The following is a 16,141-nucleotide window of genomic DNA, read 5'->3' as shown; positions in this document are numbered from 1 at the left end:
GGTGGAGGAGGAGGAGGTTGGAGGAGGTAGGAGGGATTGCCACACACACAGCAGGGGAACAGCTGATGTTACTGAACCCCAATAACAGAGGAGGGACTGTTGACTGTGCGTACAGCACTTCTGGACGGCAACTGGCGGTGTTGGAGCCCAGGGACAGGTGGAGGAGGAGGAGGTTGGAGGAGGTAGGAGGGATTGCCACACACACAGCAGGGGAACAGCTGACGTTACTGAACCCCAATAACAGAGGAGGGACTGTTGACTGTGCGTACAGCACTTCTGGACGGCAACTGGCGGTGTTGGAGCCCAGGGACAGGTGGAGGAGGTTGGAGGAGGTTGGAGGAGGTAGGAGGGATTGCCACACACACAGCAGGGGAACAGCTGACGTTACTGAACCCCAATAACAGAGGAGGGACTGTTGACTGTGCGTACAGCACTTCTGGACGGCAACTGGCGGTGTTGGAGCCCAGGGACAGGTGGAGGAGGAGGAGGTTGGAGGAGGTAGGAGGGATTGCCACACACACAGCAGGGGAACAGCTGACGTTACTGAACCCCAATAACAGAGGAGGGACTGTTGACTGTGCGTACAGCACTTCTGGACGGCAACTGGCGGTGTTGGAGCCCAGGGACAGGTGGAGGAGGAGGAGGTTGGAGGAGGTAGGAGGGATTGCCACACACACAGCAGGGGTACAGCTGACGTTACTGAACCCCAATAACAGAGGAGGGACTGTTGACTGTGCGTACAGCACTTCTGGACGGCAACTGGCGGTGTTGGAGCCCAGGGACAGGTGGAGGAGGAGGAGGTTGGAGGAGGTAGGAGGGATTGCCACACACACAGCAGGGGAACAGCTGACGTTACTGAACCCCAATAACAGAGGAGCGACTGTTGACTGTGCGTACAGCACTTCTGGATGGCAACTGGCGGTGTTGGAGCCCAGGGACTGGTGGAGGAGGAGGAGGTTGGAGGAGGTAGGAGGGATTGCCACACACACAGCAGGGGAACAGCTGACGTTACTGAACCCCAATAACAGAGGAGGGACTGTTGACTGTGCGTACAGCACTTCTGGACGGCAACTGGCGGTGTTGGAGCCCAGGGACAGGTGGAGGAGGAGGAGGTTGGAGGAGGTAGGAGGGATTGCCACACACACAGCAGGGGAACAGCTGACGTTACTGAACCCCAATAACAGAGGAGGGACTGTTGACTGTGCGTACAGCACTTCTGGACGGCAACTGGCGGTGTTGGAGCCCAGGGACAGGTGGAGGAGGAGGAGGTTGGAGGAGGTTGGAGGAGGTAGGAGGGATTGCCACACACACAGCAGGGGAACAGCTGACGTTACTGAACCCCAATAACAGAGGAGGGACTGTTGACTGTGCGTACAGCACTTCTGGACGGCAACTGGCGGTGTTGGAGCCCAGGGACAGGTGGAGGAGGAGGAGGTTGGAGGAGGTAGGAGGGATTGCCACACACACAGCAGGGGAACAGCTGACGTTACTGAACCCCAATAACAGAGGAGGGACTGTTGACTGTGCGTACAGCACTTCTGGACGGCAACTGGCGGTGTTGGAGCCCAGGGACAGGTGGAGGAGGAGGAGGTTGGAGGAGGTTGGAGGAGGTAGGAGGGATTGCCACACACACAGCAGGGGAACAGCTGACGTTACTGAACCCCAATAACAGAGGAGGGACTGTTGACTGTGCGTACAGCACTTCTGGACGGCAACTGGCGGTGTTGGAGCCCAGGGACAGGTGGAGGAGGAGGAGGTTGGAGGAGGTAGGAGGGATTGCCACACACACAGCAGGGGAACAGCTGACGTTACTGAACCCCAATAACAGAGGAGGGACTGTTGACTGTGCGTACAGCACTTCTGGACGGCAACTGGCGGTGTTGGAGCCCAGGGACAGGTGGAGGAGGAGGAGGTTGGAGGAGGTAGGAGGGATTGCCACACACACAGCAGGGGAACAGCTGACGTTACTGAACCCCAATAACAGAGGAGGGACTGTTGACTGTGCGTACAGCACTTCTGGACGGCAACTGGCGGTGTTGGAGCCCAGGGACAGGTGGAGGAGGAGGAGGTTGGAGGAGGTAGGAGGGATTGCCACACACACAGCAGGGGAACAGCTGACGTTACTGAACCCCAATAACAGAGGAGCGACTGTTGACTGTGCGTACAGCACTTCTGGATGGCAACTGGCGGTGTTGGAGCCCAGGGACAGGTGGAGGAGGAGGAGGTTGGAGGAGGTAGGAGGGAATGCCACACACACAGCAGGGGAACAGCTGACGTTACTGAACCCCAATAACAGAGGAGCGACTGTTGACTGTGCGTACAGCACTTCTGGACGGCAACTGGCGGTGTTGGAGCCCAGGGACAGGTGGAAAAGCAGAGGAACACAATGTAGGCCGAAGCCTGAGAAAGTCGAAAGGGAACCTTTAACCCCCCCCCCCAAGGCGTTTGTAGCTGAAAGAGCCAGCTTGTGCAGCACAAAAGATGCAAAAGGAAAAGGTGGCTCTTTTCATCATGCTCCTTGCAAACACAGAACTAAACACTTATAAAATGTGTCCCCTGCAACCGTAAAACCGTCTCCTTTTATGTTTGCCTGCGCCCTGACACAGCGGTTCCGTGCTCCGAGCCTCCGGGAATGTCGACATGGTGAGCTGGACTTTGTTTTTTCTTACTGCAGCCATCCTGACACCAAATGATGCCAGAAGACGGGCAGCGCTAAGTGTGCCTGGCCACGGGATAACATAACAGCGCAGGCTCCGGGACGGAATAAAACAACGCTGAGGAGCCGGTGCGCGGCGCCGGGGGGGTAGGAATGACGGCTGTGCTGCGTCACATTACGAAGGAAAGTCCCACCTCCGGGACGGTTTTACGGTTGCAGGGGACACATTTTATAAGTGTTAAGTTCTGCGTGTGCAAGGAGCTAAACAAAAATAGCTACCTTTTCCTTGTGCAGCATTACTGCTGCACAAGGTGGCTCTTTCAGTAACAAACGCCTTGGGGGGGGGGACAGATTCCCTTACATTTCAGTTGTTGTGTCAGCGTGGCGGTCGCATGACACATTGCCGGCTACACAGCTGGGGATCAGCTGACGTTACTGAAACCCAATAACACTGGGTCGTATGTTTTGACTGTGCAGACGGCACTTCTGAGCCTCAACTGGCGGTGTTGGAGCACAGGAATTTAAGTTCAGGTGGTAGAAAGATGAACACAACAGGAGACCTGGATAACGTATACAGTGACCTAATTATTTAATCAGGAGGAGGAGTGGCAAATTCCTGCGAGATCCAGGCCTTGTTCATTTTCAGGAAAGTAAGCCGGTCAACGTTATCGGAGGATAGTCGCATGCGACGGTCAGTTAGTACACCACCTGCAGCACTAAAGACACGTTCCGATAATACACTGGCCGCAGGGCAAGACAGCACCTCCAATGCATACTGGCTTAGCTCTGGCCATGTATCCAGCTTTGAGACCCAAAACTTGAAAGGGGAAGAGCCGTCTGGGAGTACAGCAAGAGGGCAAGACATGTAGTCTGTCACCATCTGACGGAACCGTTGCCTCCTGCTGACTGGAGCCGTCTGTGATGGTGTAGACTTTTGTGGGGGGCACAGAAAACTGTGCCACAGTTGGGCCATACTGGTCTTGCCTTGGGCAGAGGCACTGCTTCTGCTCCCTCTTTGTGCAGAGCCTCCACCACTGCCTGGACGCACTGAGCTGCTTTGGAATGCACTAGCAGCACTTCTCTCAGTTGGAATGGAGAAGATGATGGAATTGACCAGTGTGTCTTGGTACTCCCGCATTTTTCGCTCACGGTTCAACGGTGTGATGAGGCTTTCTACGTTGTCCCGGTAGCGAGGATCGAGGAGGGTGAACACCCAATAATCAGACATGTTGAGAATGTGGGCGATGCGGCGGTCGTTTCTCAGGCACTGCAGCATGTAATCCACCATGTGCTGCAGACTGCCAACTGCCCAAGAAACGCTGTCCCCTGCTGGAGGCGTGATCTCTGCCCGCTCGTCATCACCCCACCCTCGCTGTACACACTGAGTACTGGACAATTCGGTAACTCCCTCCTCTGGACGGATGTCTTCCTCCTCCATTGACTCCTCCTCATCCTCCTCACAAACTGTCCCCTGCCTAAGCGTTTGTGAGGAACCACGTGGCGCTGACTGTCCAGAAGATGATGGAAATGGTGAATCCTCATCCTCCACCTCTTCCACAACATCATCCCTTAGCGCTTGCAGTGATTTTTCAAGCAGGCAGATAAGGGGGACAGTCATGCTGACTAGTGCATCATCTGCACTCGCCATCCGCGTGGAATAATCAAAGGGACGCAAAACCTGGCAGACGTCATTCATAGTGGCCCACTCTGTGGTTGTGAAGTCTGTACGGCGCTGACTGCGACTTTTTTGCGCCTGAAGCAGCTGGTACTCCATTACAGCTTGCTGCTTCTCACACAACCGCTCCAACATATGTAACGTGGAATTCCACCTGGTAGGTAGGTCACATATGATGCGATGTTCCGGCAGGCGGTGTCGGCGCTGCAGAGCCGCAATGCGCGCTTTTGCCGTGCTGGAACGCCGCAAGTGAGCACACTCTAGGCGGACCTTGTGCAGCAGTGCATCAAGATCCGGATAGTCCCTCAAAAAGCTCTGCACGACCAAATTGAGCACATGTGCCAGACATGGGATGTGAGTGAGGTTGCCGAGGCCCAGAGCTGCCACCAGATTTCGGCCATTATCACACACTACCATGCCTGGCTGGAGATTCGCTGGCACAAACCACACATCGCTCTCCTGCTTGATGGCATTCCAGAGCTCCTGCGCTGTGTGGCTACGATTCCCCAAAAAAATTAATTTCAAGACGGCCTGTTGACGTTTGGCCACGGCTGTGCTCATGTCGGTCGTAACAGGTACACGTTCATCACGGGTCCATGTGGAGGTGGACTGTGACGGCTCCTGCAGCGATGATTCTGAGGAACTGGTGTAAGAGGAGGAGTCAATGCGTACAGAATGGATTCCTGCAATCCTTGGAGTGGGCAGGACACGTCCTGCGCCACTCGCACGGTCTGTACCCGGCTCAACGACATTAACCCAATGGGCAGTGAGGGAAAGGTATCGCCCCTGTCCATGTTGACTGGTCCACGCATCGGTGGTGAGGTGGACCTTGCTACTGACGGCGTTCAGTAGCGCGTGTTTTATGTGTCCCTCCACATGCTTGTGCAGGGCAGGGACGGCTTGCCTGCTGAAGTAAAAGCGGCTGGGCACATTGTACTGTGGGACTGCCAATGACATCAAGTCACGGAAGCTGTCAGTCTCCACCAGCCTGAATGACAGCATTTCCAGTGAAAGAAGTTTGGCAATGCCTGCAGTCAGAGCCTGTGCTCGTGGGTGGTTTGACGAGAAAGGCCGCCTTTTCTCCCATGCCTGTACTACCGATGGCTGTAGACTGGGCTGGGAGTGTGTGGATGACTGGGAAAGTGGTGCTGCGGGTGGAATTACAGCGGGTCTCTGGACAACAGGGCCAGAGGTTCTTCCACGGCGATCCTGGGAGGAAGCCGAACCAGCTGCGTGTGAGCTAGAGGAAGAGGCAACACGAGCTGAAGAGGTGGTAGCTGCCGCTGTTGGTTGGCCTACCTCTTCAGTGTGTTTTTCTAACAACGCCGGGTGCCTGGTGCGCACATGTTTCCACATGTTGGAGGTATTGAGGCTGCTGACATTTCGACCTCTTTTGACTTTGTGATGACACACGTTGCATCTGACATAGCAAATGTCATCTGCAACTGTGTCAAAAAAGGACCAGGCACTGCAAGTCTTGGGAGCGCCCTTTTTGGCTTTTGGAAGAGACATGCTCCTAACGGGTGCCAAAGCGGAGGCTGCAGGATCCGCAGTCTTCCCCCTCCCTCTCCCTCTTTGGGCCGTACGGGGAATCTCTTCCTCAGAGCTGCTCCCACCACCTTCCTGTCCCTCACGCCAAGATGGGTCGAGGACCTCATCATCTACACTACCCTCTGCCCCCAACTGCTCCTCCTGGGTAGTCTCAGCAGCAGAGCACGCACCAGTAAGTGGCACCTGAGTGTCATCATCAGCTGATGCGGCCTGCGATGTGGTGACCGGAGCCACTGGCCCACCCGCCTCTTCAGAGGAAGAGAGAAAAAGCTGTTGGGCATCACTGCACCCTGCCTCTTCTTCCATTTCTCCAATGCTGCTTGGCTGGCCCCCTGTTTCCAAGCCAAGAGATTCAGAGAACAGAAGTAGAGACGGCTCCTGTCCTGGGCTCTCTGTCTGCCTGGGCAATTTGGCAGGTGGCGAAGAGACAGATGGCTGCTCTCCAGTGCTCTGTGTCTGAGAGGATGTGGCACTAATGGAAGTTGATGCATTAGCTGCCATCCATCCGACAACGGCTTCAATTTGGTCTTCACGCAGCAGCGGTGTACGGCGCTCTGACACAAAGCTGCGCATGAACGACTGTTGCCTGGTGAAAGTGGGTGCTGATGAGTCACCGGTGCCCGCAGCAGGCACAGAATCCCCACGTCCCCTCCCTGCTCCGCGCCCACGCCCACGTGCCTTACTCACTGCCTTCTTCATCTTGGTTGACTGATAAAGATAAGCAGAAAAGTACTAACGGATTTGTGTGCTTATTCCTGAGCAACTCCTCCTAACAGGTATAAGAAACACAAATTTTCTAAAGTGTGGACTAGACTTTAATATGAGCTAATGTGGCCTACACAAATGTAAAGTGGTGTAACTGGTGTGTTTGGTGAACTTTATTATTTATTTCTTTTTTGGGGGCTGAACTGACAACAGATAGAGCTGCAGTCACACAGAGACCGTGCAGACAGACGTAAACGGCGCTGCAAGGCCCAAAAACCCTCCTCTACTTTATCCTATGTAGTGTTTTTCCACAAATTAGCTGGAGACGGGTGGAAAGACACTAATAGGATTTTTTTAAATTAATTAGCAGCAGACTACACTACTTGAAAAAAAATTAAAATTGATTTGGCGGTATGACGCAGTGAACAACCCTGAGCTGGAGACAACCAGGCTACGGCTGCTCACAGACTACAGGGCGAGCTGCAGTCACACGGAGACCGTGCAGACAGCCGTAAACGGCGCTGCAAGGCCCAAAAACCCTCCTCTACTTTATCCTATGTAGTGTTTTTCCACAAATTAGCTGGAGACGGGTGGAAAGACACTAATAGGATTTTTTTAAATTAATTAGCAGCAGACTACACTACTTGAAAAAAAATTAAAATTGATTTGGCGGTATGACGCAGTGAACAACCCTGAGCTGGAGACAACCAGGCTACGGCTGCTCACAGACTACAGGGCGAGCTGCAGTCACACGGAGACCGTGCAGACAGCCGTAAACGGCGCTGCAAGGCCCAAAAACCCTCCTCTACTTTATCCTATGTAGTGTTTTTCCACAAATTAGCTGGAGACGGGTGGAAAGACACTAATAGGATTTTTTTAAATTAATTAGCAGCAGACTACACTACTTGAAAAAAAATTAAAATTGATTTGGCGGTATGACGCAGTGAACAACCCTGAGCTGCAGACAACCAGGCTACGGCTGCTCACAGACTACAGGGCGAGCTGCAGTCACACGGAGACCGTGCAGACAGCCGTAAACGGCGCTGCAAGGCCCAAAAACCCTCCTCTACTTTATCCTATGTAGTGTTTTTCCACAAATTAGCTGGAGATGGGTGGAAAGACACTAATAGGATTTTTTTTAATAAATTAGCAGCAGACTACACTACTTGAAAAAAAAAAAAAAAAAAAAAAAACAGTATGAGGCAATGAACCACCCTCCCTGAACTGAATACAACCAGCTATGGATGGCCTATGTGGCTGCACTCAGACTAGAGAGTGGGCTGCACTCACACACACACACACACAGACCTTGCAGATCGCTGTGAAAACAGCGCTACAAGGCAAAAGCAAGGTGACTAGTAGGTGAACACAGCGGTTGCTAAATTAGCCTTTGGAAAGCACAAAGAAGCAAATCGCTATCTCTAAACTGTCCCTCAGTCAGCAAACAGCGTCCTGTCACTAACTGAATTCACAGCAGAGTGATCGCAAAATGGCGCCAGCGACTTTTAAACTGCATCATGACATCATTTCAGCAGCCAATCACAGCCTTGCCAGTACTTTCATGCCCTCCATGCTAAACAGGATGTGCCCACACTTGGAATCATTCTCATTGGCTGAATTTCTGAATTTTGAATCTTGGAACTTCCGATTCCGGTATCCGATACGCGGCAAGTATCGGAATACCGGTATCGGAATTCCGATACCGCAAGTATCGGCCGATACCCGATACTTGCGGTGTCGGAATGCTCAACACTAGTAATAATGTGTAAAAAAGAGAATTAAAATAAAAAATATCGCTATACTCACCTGTCCGACGCAGCCGGGACCTCAGCGAGGGAACCGGCAGCGTTGTTTGTTTAAATTTCGCGCTTTTACTTGGTTACGTGAAGTCCCGGCTTGTGATTGGTCAGGGCGGCCATGTTGCCGGGACGCGGACCAATCACAGCAAGCCGTGACGAAATTACGTCACGGCTTGCTGTGATTGGTCCGCGTCCCGGCAACATGGCCGCCATTAACCAATCACAAGCCGTGACGTCACGGGAGGCTGGACATGCGCGTATTTTGAAAAGCGCGCGTGTCCAGCCTCCAGTGACGTCCCGGCAACATGGCCGCCATTAACCAATCACAAGCCGGGACGTCACGGGAGGCTGGACATGCGCGTATTTTGAAAAGCGCGCGTGTCCAGCCTCCAGTGACGTCCCGGCAACATGGCCGCCATTAACCAATCACAAGCCGGGAAGTCACTGGAGGCTGGACACGCGCGCTTTTTAAAATACGCGCGTGTCCAGCCTCCCGTGACGTCACGGCTTGTGATTGGTTAATGGCGGCCATGTTGCCGGGACGCGGACCAATCACAGCAAGCCGTGACGTAATTTCGTCACGGCTTGCTGTGATTGGTCCGCGTCCCGGCAACATGGCGCCGTGACCAATCATAAGCCGGGACGTCACTGGAGGCTGGACACGCGCGCTTTTCAAAATACGCGCATGTCCAGCCTCCCGTGACGTCACGGCTTGTGATTGGTTAATGGCGGCCATGTTGCCGGGACGCGGACCAATCACAGCAAGCCGTGACGTAATTTCGTCACGGCTTGCTGTGATTGGTCCGCGTCCCGGCAACATGGCCGCCCTGACCAATCACAAGCCGGGACCTCACGTAACCAAGTAAAAGCGCGAATTTTAAACAAACAACGCTGCCGGTTCCCTCGCTGAGGTCCCGGCTGCGTCGGACAGGTGAGTATAGCAATATTTTTTATTTTAATTTTTTCTTTTACACATTAATATGGTTCCCAGGGTCTGAAGGAGAGTTTCCTCTCCTTCAGACCCTGGGAACCATCAGGAATACCGTCCGATACCTGAGTCCCATTGACTTGTATTGGTATCGGGTATCGGTATCGGATTGGATCCGATACTTTGCCGGTATCGGCCGATACTTTCCGATACCGATACTTTCAAGTATCGGACGGTATCGCTCAACACTACTCTTTACTGAAGATCTCTGGGTCCTCAGTCCGGAATACGGTTCACCAGGCTGCGCAAGTCCGGCCGGTCCAATGGCACCTCCAGAGTTCTCTTCACAGGTGGAAATCTGTGCCTTCCTGCTAGCGCTATGTGTTGTGGTCCTTCCCTGCTGTGCTTACAGAAAGTCCCCACAACTGTTGTGTCTGTTTCTTAAGTTCCCTCACAACTCGATTAGATGATGTTCTGCTAATCCTCCGTCCCTCCCTGATGTTCTGGTTGGGACGGCACCCGTTTGACGGGTAGGCTCGGAGCTCCTCCGGGACCCTAGAGTCGCCCCTCTCCACAAGTTGCCCCCCAAGACTGCATAGGTGATTTAAGTGAGACAGCCCGCCTTAGACTGACTGTCCTGCCGCTGTTTAGAGTATTGCTTGAAGCTGAATGTTATAATACTCTCTCGGCGTTCCGGCCACCGGTAGTGCGCCTCAGTAGGATGTTGCCTCGGTCTTACAGCACGACTCCTACTGGTATATTCTCCTTATTGCTTTGATCTCGTTTCTCACTCAGCACAATCTATCTCGCTTCTGATCCTTACTTGGGCACCGCCGCTATCCTGAGCAGGCACGGTCCCGTTACGTTCGCTCAAGTTGCCAAGCCTCTGTCAGGATCCCACCCCTGACAGAGACCCTACTGTATCTTCTCCCACAACACCCTCTGCCACAAGGTGTTGCCTGGTTTCAACCCAGTCAGCTTTCTCATCTAACTTCCTGCCTGACCCCCAGTTTACCCACTATGGTGGGGAGTGGCCTAGTGAATAGAACCCTTAGCTCCCCCCGGAGGCCCGACTGTGAAATGTATTGGTGTCTGTGATACCTGATCAGATGAACTCCTTCAGTGCCATCAAACGTACCATAGCTCCCCATAGTGGCGGAGCCACAGTACTGCAACGACCAGGACTCTGGGGCGCTGCATTTACATAATATGTTGCAAATTCTGAGGAGATTAGAGGGTGGGGCAGCAAGTGGGGCCAATACGTCGCAGGTGGGTGCATGGGTGACGGGGCAGGGGTTAGAGCCCAAGTCTGGAAGTATTTTGTTGAGTCCTGGTCGGGTTGCAGAGGTCGCATCTTCGGGTATATCAGTTTCAGTACAGGCGAAAAAAAAAAAAGGGGATGCGGTTAAATTAGATGACAGAGCAAAAGGGGAAGTTTATGTGTGCTTTGAAGGGCCTTTGGGAGCTCATTTGAAAAAAATAGGTAAAAGAGAAGATTTGGCGGGATGAATATGTGGAGATTTTTTCCCTTCTCCCCTTGGAAAAGTTTAATTTGGATAAGGGAAAAAAAGATGATAGCAAAAAGGAGGAGGAAGAAAAGCGGAGGTGGAGATTAATTCCGCAGACATTCGTAAATTGGTTGCAAGCATTTGCGATATTGGCAAGTGTGGTGGGGGAGAAGTTTCCTGGGAATTGCTCGGGATTGTTTTGTTATTTAGACTCGATTGGGGAAGCGCATCGTACCTATGGTGGTTAGACATGGCTACGGTATGATGAGCAGTTTAGGCAGAGGAAGGCGGTGAGGCCGGAAATTAGGTGGACCCAGAAGGATATCGGGCTTTGGTTGAAGGTTATGGCCCCAGCCAGTCCTTTCACGGGAGTGGAGGTGGTGGCAACCAGCAGGCGGGACACAGAAGCGGTAGTCAGGGGGCACAGGGAACAAAGGAAAAATCCGGAACATGCTGGCAGTTTAATGACGGCCAGTGTAAATACGGGAATACCTATAAGTTTAAACATGTGTGTTTCCATTGTAACGGAAGCTCACATGGGGCTTCGAAGTGTTTCAAAAAAGGGAAAGGAAAGCCATCAATGGGTGCCTGTCAAGGGGGAGAGCCCGGTGAGACTTCCAGAGATGGCCCCCTTTCTAAATAGGTATCCAGATCAAGTGAAGGCTGGTGTTATTTTTCTTGGTTTTGCGGATGGTTTTAAGATTCCCCCTCCGAGTCATAAGGTTCCTTTCTCGGTTAAGAATTTGCGGTCAGCTATGTTGCATGCCGAGGTTGTTGATGTTAAACTTAAAAAACAAGTGGAGCTGGGTAGGATGGCAGGTCCGTTTTTGCACCCGCCGACTGAAGGGATGGTTGTTTCCCCTTTGGGGGCGGTGTCAGTGAAAGATATTATCGCCCAGGAGTTGTGTTCTGTGAAATATACATCGTTTGATGTGGCGGTACAGTGGGTGAGGAGGTATGGATCAGGAGCTTTGTTAGCAAAAACGGATATTGAATCGGCCTTCCGATTGCTTCCGGTACACCCAGACAGTATTCCTTTCTTAGGTTGCTTTTGGAATGGTGGTTACTATTTGGATAGATGTTTACCAATGGGTTGCGCAATTTCTTGTTCCTTGTTCGAGATGTTCAGTACTTTCTTGGAGTGGGTGGTTAGGGATGTTGCGGGAGTTCAATCAGTTATTCATTACCTGGATGACTTTTTGTTTATTGGTCCGCCTGATTCAGCGTTGTGCAGGAACACGTTAACTAACAGCCATGTTTTGGGTTGCAGAGCGTTTTGGGGTTCCGTTAGCGAAAGAAAAGACGGAAGGTCCTAGTACTGTTTTGAGTTTTCTGGGTATTCTAATTGATTCAGAGAGAATGGAGTGTCGGTTACCAGAAGATAAGCTGGCCCTGCTGCAGCAAGAGGTGGATAGAGCTAGGAAAATGCGGAAGCTGACTTTGAAAGAGTTGCAGTCTTTGTTGGGCAGGTTGAATTTTGCGTGCAGGATCTTGCCCATGGGTAGAATATTTTGTCGAAGGTTGTCGGTCGCGACTGCAGGGGTGAAGGCGCCTCACCATTTCATTCGTTTGAATAAGGAGCACAGGGACGATTTGATAGTGTGGCAATGTTTTTTGAAAAATTACAATGGGCGGTCATTGATTCAACAGGAGATATTAACCAATTTTGACTGCGAGATCTACACGGATGCAGCAGGTGCGGCTGGTTATGGGGCCTATTGCAAAGGAAGGAGGAGTGCGGGATAATGGCCGGAGTCTTGGAGGAAGTTGGGCCTTATAAAAAACCTTGCTTTGTTGGAATTGTTTCCAATTGTCGTAGCGGTTTCAATTGGGGGGGAATGTTTGCGAACCGGAGGGTTCGGTTTCATTGTGACAATATGAGCGTGGTGTCGGTGATTAACAGTTTATCGGCTTCATCCCCCCCAGTGATTAAGTTGGTGAGGGAGCTGGTTCTCAAGTGTCTTGAGCTGAATGCTTGTATTTCTGCGGTACATGTGCCAGGTGTCCAAAATTCAATAGCGGATGCATTGTCTCGTTTTCAGTGGGAGCGTTTTTGGGAATTAGGCTCCAGACGCGGAGGTCTTGGGAGTGGAATGCCCTTTGCATCTGTGGCACGTGATTATGGACGAACAGGAAGGTTGATTCAGGAGTCTGTTACAAGCCAAACCTGGTCATTATACGAAGCTTCGTGGCGGGTATGGTAAAGTTGGGTGTCTTGTTGGGGCGATTTGATGTCCGAGGAAGATACGATGTTGGCGGTGTTATTTTTAATTGGCAAGGCAGCGGAGGTAGGTTGCTCAATTTCTAAGGTGAATAAATTCGTGGCTGGACTTGCTTTTGCCTTTAAGTTGCAGGGGTCGGTGGATGTTACAAAAACTTTTTTGGTTAGACAAGCATTAAGGGGTTTTAGAAGAGGCAATCAGATGCTTGATAGGCGTCGACCAATTTCGTTCAGCCTGTTGGAACGGTTGGGCGGAGTTTTGGAGAAGATTTGTTGTTCCAATTTTGAATTGGCGTTGTTTTGGCTAGCTTTTTCTTTAGCCTTTTTTGGGTCCATGCAAGTTGGTGAGCTTGTGTCAGGCGCCAGGGACAGGGCAGGTGGTTTATTGGCAGAGGATGTGGATTTTTGGACGGGGGTATTGTTTTTTGGATTCGGCGTTCGAAGACTGATCAGTTTGGTAGTTTTGGCAAACGTGTGGTGTTGGGGAGAGTTAATGGGTCGTTGATGTGCCCACAAGGGTGTTTGGAAGCGTACTGGCATTTGTGGTCAGGTAGAGTAGGCCCTTTGTTGTGTCACGCGGGGGGGGGGGCATTTTTGTCTCGTTTTCAGTTTATAGCGGTATTAAAAAGGGGTTTGCAGGAGTTGGGCCTTTCCCCGGATATATACGGGTCGCATTCCTTTAGGATTGGGGCTGCATCGGAGGCTGATAGTCTGGGTTTAGGTGCGGATGCAATAAGGAGAATTGGTAGGTGGACTTCGGACCGCTACTTAACTTATGTGTGTCATTAATTACTGGGTAGCATGTCAGGATATTGAGTTGAAGTTGATTGTTTTTTATGTATTTTGTTGCAGGTGGTTCTCCCTATTTAGCCTGGATCTTTGGACATTCGTTTGTGCATTGGGGGGCGCTGCGTGCCGATGTAAGGCCGGACGGTAGGCAACTGAGTTTTAGTAGGCAGCAAGTGGTCATTCGATGGTTGGGATTTAGAGGGATGGTTTGGAGTAGGTTCCTTTCTGAATTTTCCAGGGCAGTTCATTTGGATAGACAACCCGACATTTTGGTGGTGCATATGGGTGGGAATGATTTGGGGGTAAGGCCGGTAAGAGAATTAATTAGAGATATACGGTTCGACCTATTGAGGTTGTGGATATCGTTTCCGGGAGAGTTGACCGTGTGGTCGGATATTGTGCCTAGGAAGAGGTGGAGGGTAGCTAGATCTTTGAGGGGGATTAACAGAGCTAGGGTAAAATTAAACAGGGCAGAATCGGGTTTTGTATCCAGAAATGGGGGTATTAGCGTCAGAAATTTTGAATTGGAATCGGGGGTTGGTAATTACTGGTTGGAGGATGGAGTTCATTTAAATGCAATTGGGATCGATTTGTGGACTTTGGCATTACAAGAAGGGGTGAAGAGAGCATTGATGTCGTTGGGGCACTCACAAGCCTGAGGTGGTCAGGGCTGTTCATGGTTGGTGGGGGGGTGGGGGTTCTTGGAATTGACGCTGATTGGTAGGGGGAAGGAATTGTAACATAATTACAGGCAATTGAAAATGGTGTGGGGTTTGATCTGGCATTTGGTTATGGGCCCTGGACGGGATTTTACCCTGGGAGCTTTTGGTGGTTTGTCTTCCCAGAAGGGGATGTACGGTGCCCTCGAGCTGGTGATGTACGGCTGAGGGTAACATGGTGGTCGATCTTCAATTTAGTGTTTTGCCAGATCTTTTAGCTCCAAGAACCCTCCCCTCGTATTTACATACTGTTTGTATTACTGTTTATGTTATTGTTTGCTAATAAAAGTTGGCCGCTGTGGCCAAAATTATCCAAAGAACATGAATGGTAATGTTTTTATTTAAGGAATGGGTCGGGACAGTCTGACGGTGTTTTTAGTATTTAGGTTTCCACCCAAGAAAAAACTGTATTCGGCATACGCGATCAGGCCAAGGCTACATAACTACTTCTGGTTGCACAGGAGAAGTGACTTATTTTTACTAGTTTACTGCTTCAACGTTTCCCTATGCCTTAAAAAAGTTGGAAAACACCATTAAATTTCGTTCTTTGCATTTTTTTCCATAGGGAAACATTGAAGTATGCGAGTCACAGTACAGTCACTGTTTATCTGCCAATCACAGGTGACTTTGGAATCCTAACCTTGAGATGGACATCTTTGTTTAAGCTAGAAAAGAATACCGAAATTGCTGACTTGCAATTAAAATGGTTGGTGAACTCCTGAAGCAGGGTCACAGCTTGGAAATCAAGTCACAGCATCTTAACCACATTCATGACAGCTTTTAGCTAGGATCAGATGCCACTAACACATGGTTTATAGATAAGATGAAGGCCTCCGGGTGTCTTAGATGTTGTGAATTGATATTAAAGGCGTGGTCCGAAGGCAAAATAATTTTCCACCTAAATCCCTATCTAATTGATACCATAATCTAAGCTATTTTCTAACATACTTGCATTATAAATTCCATACCGTTCCATAACTTCACTATCTGTTTGTCCATCCTTTTTTCACTTCCTGTCTGATGACAATTCGTTAGAGAGCCCCCAGTGCATCCTGGGATACTCAAAGGAAGCGTCATTAAATCGGCAAACAGATAGTGTAGTTAGGGAATTTTTACAGCAAGTATAATAGAAAATAGCTGAGATTATGGCATCAAAAATATAGGGAGTTATTAGGAAAAGGACTTTGCTTTCGGACCACCCCTTTAACATAGAACTAGATTTGAAAAACAACACTTTACATTTCGGGGTTTTTTTTTTTTTACCTTTACCCTGTATGTACCTCTAATATATTATATTCACATTTAGATTTTGGTTATTCTCTGTCACGGCATCTTAGGCGACTTCCTCCATTGCCACTGTCCTCTTGCTTCATGAATTAGTGAAATGTAGACAATGGACACTCTTAGGGTATGTGTCCACGTTCAGGAAACACTGCGTTTTTGACGCAGCACTGAGCCGCAGCGTCAAAAACGCAGCGTCTAGATGTTACAGCATAGTGGAGGAGATTTAATGAAATCCTGTCTCCACTGTGCATTAAAAACGCATGCGTTTTTCTCGCAAAAACGCACATGCGTTGCGTTTTTTGAGAA

Source organism: Ranitomeya variabilis, chromosome 4 (genome assembly GCF_051348905.1).
Source record: "Ranitomeya variabilis isolate aRanVar5 chromosome 4, aRanVar5.hap1, whole genome shotgun sequence".
Lineage (NCBI taxonomy): Eukaryota > Metazoa > Chordata > Amphibia > Anura > Dendrobatidae > Ranitomeya > Ranitomeya variabilis.
This window is presented reverse-complemented; position numbering follows the sequence as displayed.